Here is a 9518-nt window from a genome sequence, read left to right on the forward strand (position 1 = left end):
ACTTTCCGATTTGATATTTGTCACATCCTTTTGACTATGATTGGAATTGCGAATGTTTATGCAAATTCATATTTTTCAGACGAATTCATGGAAACGGGAATTACACGAAGGCACAGATTACCTCGACGAATGATTTTAACCCCTTAAACGTTATGGTTCATCACTGAAAGTGTATGTAGTCCATAGAGTTGACAATGTAATTGAGATTCGAGATATCTTCACGATAACTTGCTTGACGAAAATATCGTAAGGTAACACCGGGAGAAAGACGTCATCCCTTTTTGCTTGCAAATAGTTTTTCATTTATTTACTTTTACAGATTACGTGTTATTAGAGGTCACTGTACGTTAAAATACACATCGATAACACTAAATTGATATGTCACTGATGACTTACATTTTGACACTGTTATCCACGTGTCATGGAAATTCATGCAAATAAGTATTCGAAATCGATAGGAGAAAGTCCAACCCATGCTTTAAACAATTTTGTGACGCATAAAAATTACAGTGTGCTGTAAAACACTTTCATTACAAAGAACCATCAAAATTAACTAAAAGACAGAGTTTCATACTAAAACGCTAATATGTTAATTAGTTTTAAAAAATATGTATCTTGGTACTAAAATGTGCCGGTAATTATGAAAGTGATGTGAGTTATGTATTTTTCGTTTCGAAATTTTTTTTTCGAAAAATCGAATTTTTTGGGTTTTTTTGACTTGAACCAGTTTTATAGTCACCGGCACTTTGTAACGTTGGCGAATTGTAGACTTTACACTTTAGATCTTTTTCTTTAGGAGAAGTTCAATTGCATATAACTTTTTTTCTCTTCATCCGTTTCAATCGTTAACATAATCTGACGCAAGAAGAAATCGCGTGACCAGTACATGCTTCTTATTTCGTGTTCGATTTAATTGCGGTATAATTTGATTTTTATTCCGAAAAAAAAAAATGAGACATTGTCGCTACTTTTCTTAAAATTAATGCTGAATGTTTTCTGTATGTGGAAATTTAAAAGATTGTTATCATTTTTATTCAAATTAACCCTCATCTGACCATTGTATCAATTTAACACATTTTTCTTCTAAGTAATGACGTTATTATACCATGTCTAGGTAAATGTATCTGAGACTCCGTGATCTTTATTCTAATGATTTTGCAAGTTTAACTATTTATCTCTTCATTGTTTTAATTTTTTACCACTGTGTCAAATTAACACCGAGGGTCAAATTAAATTAGGAAAACGAAGAACGGTTAACTTTAATTTAAAAGTATTTTACCGTGTAATAATTTGTGTAATAATACGCAAATAATTGGCGCACGCCCGCGATTTTGTATTTCCGCACTACGTGCACAGATCTACAAACCTAATTTTCTGTCATGTGAGCTGAGCTGATCGAATCACGTGTAGCCGACCAATCTGAACACGTTCACCGGCAGTGTACCAAATTTTCGACGAATCAGGGAACATCGTACGACATGACTAGCCGAGTGGCCGCGTGACGTGAATCACTGATCGATCATTTGAGCATACAATTTCTCATAAAATTTCCAACTTCCGCGTTTGTCTGCCGTGGAAGGATAACGTTAACAAAATATTCTCCACTAAACTGTATACGTCACGCTATTTTTATTCAAACTTTTCTGTGGTCAGATGGTAAAATTCAATTATGTGTGGTTTGCCTCATTTTATAATTACAGCAATTTTAAATGTACATTATGCGTTAATACAATATGGTATTGACAGTAACGGAAGTTTTTAAGAGATCGTGAGAAATCGTTTTCAGAGACTATTAAAGTCTGTTCTATTTGTCTTTTTAACCCTGGCCTATTGAAATCACGTTCAAAGACTACGTGTAACACAATGAAAGCGAAAGAAAAATGGTATTACTTATACGAGGCTCGAATGACTTGCGTCTACAAACGGCTGATGTATTTTGCATACCAATGAGACGCCGATAACATTGTTGAAATCGGCTCTACAAATCGTTATTTTAACCCCTTGGCTCACAACATCGAGTCAAACTCGTGGTGACAATATCAAAATCGATTCAACAAACAGAAATATTATTAATTTTCTTTGAGTCAAAATGAAATACTACTTCGCTGATATTAATATTTAACTTTTAGAGCAAATGTACAATTGCGATAAGTACACGATTTCCTTTTGTTCAAGTCAAGTTTTTCTCATCAAGAAAATCATCCCTTGCTCTCATTTGTTATACTTGCAATCTTGATTCCGTTCTTTCGTTTTTACTTTAGAATTCGCCCAGTTCCGTAAGAATTTAAATCTGTTTCGATCGCGGTTATTTGAATAACAATTCGGCCATTCTTACCAGTAAAAGGCGATCTTGTCGCCGTTTCCGGTCTTCACGTTTTTGTCCAGCAAATTGAAGCTTATGTTCGTGGACGCGCCCTCCATCCATTTTATGAAAATATCCCCTTTGCTCAGGTCAAAATTGAAGGAGAAAAATTTCTCATCCATTGCTGGTGTCTCCCAATAGAATTGCTTCGCGATCTCGCCCCAGAATTCCAGGGGGTTCTTCACGGACCTGGAACAAAGCAAACCGCGCGGCAATTAACAATGTTCAGTGTCGTGTCGGTAATCGATGACCGATAGTAAACTCTTCCGTAGTTCCAAATATAACTTCCATAAATCTAAACATAGCACTGTCCCTTCCGAATCGTTCTGCATTTTCTTTCATAACACTTTTTGCGAAATGTTTGGTCGGTTGGCGTAAATGGAAAGATCATCAGAAAATCAGCTCAGCGAGTAAACTTAATGCGTTTCCCAACCTGTGTGTCGCGAAGAAAAGTAAGAGCTTGATGGATGAATTCCGTGCCATTGTTCCCCGATAAGCTAATGGTCATTCAACCAAACTGACGAAAGACTATTTGATCGAGTAAAGATAATTCTTGCAGAATGTTGCAATGGTCTTCAATAATTAATATCGTTTATGGCAATATATAATTCTCAACGTGCAGCTTTCGTGAAGTTTTCAGAATAGAAAGAATGTTGTTTTGTTTCAATATTAGGTATTCAAGATAGATAGACGGTGTATACTGTGGCAACCCCCGTTGGGGAGATCGATAACATCGTTCTATTTCCACAGCATACATCTATGGCATTACAGATTTACAGAGCAACAGGAACTTCATTCTACGCAAGGTCTGTTAAAAAAAAAACAAAAACTGCAAAAGAAACTAAATTCGAGACAAGTCATCGACATCCAATAGTATTAGTGTTTAAATATTAAATATTTAATACGCTGAATTCAAATTTGACATATTTTTTTAAATAGTTCTTAGTACGGGGTGAAAGAACCAAAATAAAACTACCAAAGAGACTCATTCGAGTCATCTTCATTCAAAACATTTTTCATTCACCGTGCACTGTCGTAAAAAGTGTTCCGTGGCCAATTTTACGACCACGTAAATCTGTAATGGCTGGGTAACCATGAATGGTAATAATTGAACATCAATATTTTGAAGAAAAGTTTCTTGGTTCCCTGGAAATGGAGACCTAATTTCTGACAGAAGACGCGACCCAGAATTAAGTTACCCCGAACGGCAGCCTTCACCATCCCCGCATAACGAATGCCCCCTCTGTATAATCGTTAACGAGCAACCGGGGAATTCGCTTAATAAACGCGCTCGACACTTTGCCCTTGATTAATGTCAAGTTCCCATTCGTCGTTGCTCACCCTCTCCGTATGTCCCCCTTCTAATTTTTCTGGCAGCGCAATCTCTGATTCCTCACTTCGTAAAAAACGCTTCCTATCGACCGAAGGAGGGTTAATTTTGCTGAAGTGGCCCATTGATTGACTCAAGTTACGTTTAGAATACTCGCATTAAAAAAAATACTATTTCCGTTTTACTGTTTCACCCTTTCCACTCGACGACATTTTTAACGTAAACGACTCACAACAGCGAATTAAATTGTATAGTATACAACAGAACATCGTTGGGCAAACTGAACTAACTAACTAACAAAATCTACTTTGCACAGTTTCCGAGATGGTAGAGTAAATCCTCGATGAGTGTTCGAAGGCTCCTCGGTACTGAACATTAAATATTTTATAACATAAAGGTTCTTCGACAGTGTTAATCTATCGCCTATGTCACTTAAAGACATTAGTTCTCCGACAGAGGGTTTACAAGTGTCGAGTAATTCAATTTTTTTTTTCAGGTTAGTAAGGTTTCAAGAGTTTCCAGGTGAGCCAGTTCTCGGCCAAAATTATTGATTCGCGGATACTCGCGGCTCCCTCATAGAAAGAGACACTGAGAGATGCAGGTGAAAGCTGTTGGCTGATGTCAATAGAATCCTGGGCTACGCTGATTCACAAGACTATAAAAGTGAATACAACTGGATTTCCCAAGAATCTCCCTATTCGTGAGATAGAACACTCACACCGATCTATGCGTCAGGCTGCCGCAGTATGAGTCCTTCGCGAGCTCCTGATTGGGGTAGTATATGTCGTTCACCATCTTCGTAGACTACCTCTGACACTGTCGAGAAACCGTTGATAACGGCGATCTACCCGTAGTAACCCTTTCGGAAGAGGCGGCCGGCCGGATCAATAAAAAGCGTGTGAGTTAGAAGAGACGACTGCCACTGAGGGAAACCAGTCTCTCAGTGTCTTCCTTACGGCTCCGTCTCGGACGGGAGTCACCTCTGGACTCTCTTCGGTGGTAGCAGAGGTGTGCACGGACGGAACACGACGAGATCACCACGGGTGAAACGGAAGAGCCACGAAAGATAACTCGTAACCGCGCGCGCCGCTTCGCTCTCTTCTCCGTTTCGGCTCGGCTGATAAAGTGCGACTGAGTTTAGGAGCGGTGACCAGCGTGGCGTTGTTGGCGGCGTCGTCGGGGGTAGAGGAGGCGTTGCGGCGACGTCAAAGGAAAACTCGCGATCGTCAGGGACGCATCGCTTTTCGAGGCACCTCGTGTGTTGCACTTACACGAAAACTTCGGTATTTTGAGAATTCTGATTTTAATTCCGCATGTTTGTAGGAAACCTCAATGATCGGGCAATTTTTTTGTTTTTCTTGATATTTGATTCTTCTGGGTGAAACCATCCCTTAAATTTTATTTTTCCGTGTATCTTGAAAGCTATATCAAAGGTGTATCAGATACCAGAAAGTTATTTAAATGAACGTTTAATTACTTTTTATGCTCTGTACAAGTGTGCAATGAAATTATTAAATATTTGTGTATTTATCTAAAGAACACATGTTTAACTAGTTCGTTAGTCGGTTTTATAGAGCATAGGAACTACTTTTACTCTTACTTCCCCCTTCAATTAAACTAGATGAAATTATAAGCTATAACCAGATTAAGGTAATATATTTTACTTCAATATATCTTCAAGTTGTTTAAGTTTAAATTCACTACATAATTGAAACTCTGTACACACTAAGAATTGGTGTAAAATGTTGCAAGTTTTTAGTTCTCACTTGGTATTAATTTCAAGGTGATTCTTCAGTATTTTAAGTAGTGTACTTTATCACGACTACAATAATGTAGATGCTTATGAATAATACTACCGACTTATCGCCGATACAAGTCAGGAGTAACCTTGCTTCTCTTAACCCTGCGAATGAAAATGTTACATTGGCTATCCTAGTCACGTATCGAAAATATTTGGGAACTTTAGCAGCTTTTTTTTAAATAGGATTGACCATATTTTTTACATATATTATTTTACAAATAATAGAAAACTAAACAATTCATGAGATAGTTCAAATGCGTTAATAAAAGGCACTGTTTTGGTATTCACTTATTTAGAGACGTTCCAGTCCACGCTTCCTAACGGAATTGTCATTACGAAGGAACTTAAATATCTCGTACAAGAATGCATACAAGAAATAGGGGAACGTGGAGCATTCAGGAGCATATAATTTCGACTTATGACATTTCTTTCCTATCTTCCATCATTTCAAACGTAATATCTCTCCAGAGTTATCTAGGACACCCTAGACACCCTGTATATGTGCATAAACATTAACTACGTATTATATTCTTATTTAATTTTATCTTCGAAAATCGGATTGCATGATTTCTTTTAGTCAATTAAATTGTTGATACAACTACACTTTTTGATTATTAATTACTACATAATTATTTATATTGTAATAAATAATAATGAATAACATTGAACGATAATAACGACCAAATAATATATAATAAAAACATAAATAAGTGACTCATAAATTACTAATTACAAGTATATTTAGTCTCTTTTTCACGTCGAGAGTGTACACGCCAAATGAAGTCATAATCGAGAAACGAAAACAAAGCAGTCGTTTGTACTTCGGTAAAACGATTTCCATACTGCATATACTGTAACCTACATACCCGGTGTTTTGCAGCTGCACCATTGTGCCGTTACAATCAGTTGCGAAACAAGCAAATCACACAGTGTCCGATATACATACTCCTTCTTCCTTTTAACCTTTTGCCGATTAATTCTTTCGCGATTTCCCGTCACCGATAACGCGACACGCGGAAACCGACTCATTTCGTATTCTTGTTATGCCTCGTTCGCGAATACCTTAAAATCGATACACGCTGATTACGAAACAGCGATGCCAATATTTTGGTAACGATTTAAATAGTACTACAGGAAATGCGTCTAACGATCCCTTGATCGATTGGTTGGATCTAATAATTAGCTATAGGTCTGTATACGATGGGTGTTAATAAAAACGTACAGCCAATCAAGAAAAAATAATGGCGTACTCAGGATCAAGAGCACTAAATCAGTTAAAATCAACTGTTAAATTCCTGGCAACAGATTAGCTGTTCCCCTGGGTGTGGTATTAGCCCCAACGCTACTAACAAGGACTCACTGGTGAACGGAACACAGTGGTTCAAGGACTTTCTGATTCAAGGATCGATCGTAATCGTAATACCATGGTATTTTTTTTTCTCGATGAATGGTAATTACGCTTCTATGTTCGATAATAGAGAATGTTTAATTAGTTTCTTGTTAGTGTATTAGATTGACGTGTGTGAAACGTCGTCCGTGTGGTCTTGGAATACTGCTTTGATAAAACAGTATACGTTAATGATTTTTTATGAAGTAATGAAGAATATTTATTATTATTTGAATGATATAATAAAACGTAAAATTTTATGCATCAGAAATTGAATTTGACTCAAGTGAAAAGATCTTATGATCTTTCCACGGTGTTAATCATTTATCGTAAAGTTGTATTCTTCATTCGTCGATTTCTTATCATTAATGTCCCTTCATTAAGCAATGAGATAAAATCACAAGTGAAAGTTCTTTTTTATTACCTAAACTCTTTACAGAGCATAAACAAAGTTTGAAGGCTCAATTCAGAACAGAGAAAACTGTTTTGATAACGATTACGTTAAAAAATTCTGGTTGGTGGCCGTGACTATACGAATAACCAAACATGCACTTGACGTCAAGAACTGAACACGTTTTCCTAAATACTTCCCCTTTTCGACCGGTAAATGAAAAATAGGTACTGTTACATAAGGCTCAATAAAAATACACAAATGTAACTGTTACAATTTCATCCTCCCTAATACTGTATTATCCTCGATTTACACGACTATCGAAAATAATACCGATTACCGGGTCTCACCTGTAGAGGTAGGCATTTACACTGTTATACGAACACCATTTTCGTTTCTCAGGCACTAGAATTAAAGCATAAACAACGTAGATAAATATACTTTATTGCTTGAGAAAGAATAATCACAAGAACATTGTTAAAATCACAATTCTTTTCAATGGTTCACACTGAGTACTGTCATGCACTCTCCGTTCAGTTCAGATTTGAACAACTCGTACAGTGTTATACGGACAGCTTTCGTCTTGATCAAGCATTCGATATGAAGCTTAAGGACCGTAGATTAATCCCCGTCTATTGAAAATAATTATAAATGATCAGAACACTGTTAAAATCGCAATTAATCGCGGGATACCACTATTTTTTTGACCGGTGGCGCCGCCAGTGGCAATTCGCTCAAACTCCTAGCCAAATTTTACCGACAAGTAAGTGAAAATTTCTGTAGTTGGAAAAACGCGAATATTTCAGTAATTAAGCGTTCAAAATGACCGTCGTTAGTCTCAAATTATTCCTGAAGACTTAATGTGTCGATCCAATACTTCAGGACCCTAGAATTAGTAAAATTATTTAGGTCTGGTTTAACAAAGCCCTTTATGAAGCGGCAACCTTAATTGCAAACGATGCGATTACATTTACACCGCTGAACGGGCATCATTTTTCTTCGTCACGCATTGGATTAGATATTCAAGGAACGTAGATTAGTTCTGTCTAGCTACTGGGAACCAAAAATTACAAGAACATTGTTAAAATCACATTTGTTTTAAACGGTTGACACTGTATCTCGCTAGACGTTTCCTGTTTAGTTCACTTTGGACAACGATTACAACGTTATACTGACATCTTTCGTCTTGACCAAGACTTCCATTTATAGCTTAAAGAACATAGATTAATCCCCTGTCATTGATAATAACAATAAACAACCAGAACACTGTTAAAATCGCATTTATTCGTGCAATACCACTATTTTTCGACCGGTGGCGCCATCCGTGGTGAATCGCTGAAACTGCTAGCCATATAATTGGTTAGCAGTTTCACCGATTCGCCACGGATGGCGCCACCGTTCAAAACAATACTGGTACTCCGCGATTAAATGCGATTTTAACAGTGTTCCGGCCGTTTATTGTTATTATCAATAACAGTGGATTAATCTACGTACTTTCAGCTACGAATTGAGTGTTTCAGCTAAACGAAAGCTGTCCGTATAACGGTGTACGAGTTGTTCAAAGTGAACTAACCGGGTTACGCATGACGAGATACAGTGTCAACCGTTGCAAATAAATTGCGATTTTAACAGTGTTCTGGTCGTTTATTGTTATTGCCACTGACAGGAGATTAATCTACGTTCTTTCAGCTACAAGTTGAGGGCTTGGTCAAGACGAATCAGCCGTTATAGGGTACTAATCTACATTCTTTAAACTTCGAATGTAATGCATGACGAAGAAAAGTGTTGTCTGTTTAGTGGTTATGTAATTGCAACAGTTTGCGATCGGATTTACACTGCTAAACGAGCATCAGTTTCCCTCGTCATGGATTACATTCGAAGTTTAAAGAACGCAGATTAGTACTCTTTGGCAGGTGGGAACCAGTAATTACAAGAACATTGTGAAAACCTCAATTGTTTGCAACGGTTGATACTGTATCTCGTCATGCGTACCCTGGTTAGGTCACTTTGGACAGCTCGTACACCGTTATACGGACAGCTTTCGTTTAGCTGAAGCACTCAATTTGTAGCTGAAAGTACGTAAATTAATCCACTGCAATTGATAATAACAATAAACGACCGGAACATTGTTAAAATCGAATTTTAATCGCGGAGTACCACTATTTTTTTCGACTGGTGGCGCCATCCGTGGCGAATCGCTGAAACTGCTAGCCAATTTTACGCTAGCAGTTTCAGCGATTCGCCACG

This window comes from Dufourea novaeangliae, unplaced genomic scaffold, assembly GCF_001272555.1.
Source record: "Dufourea novaeangliae isolate 0120121106 unplaced genomic scaffold, ASM127255v1 scaffold168, whole genome shotgun sequence".
Taxonomy (NCBI): domain Eukaryota; kingdom Metazoa; phylum Arthropoda; class Insecta; order Hymenoptera; family Halictidae; genus Dufourea; species Dufourea novaeangliae.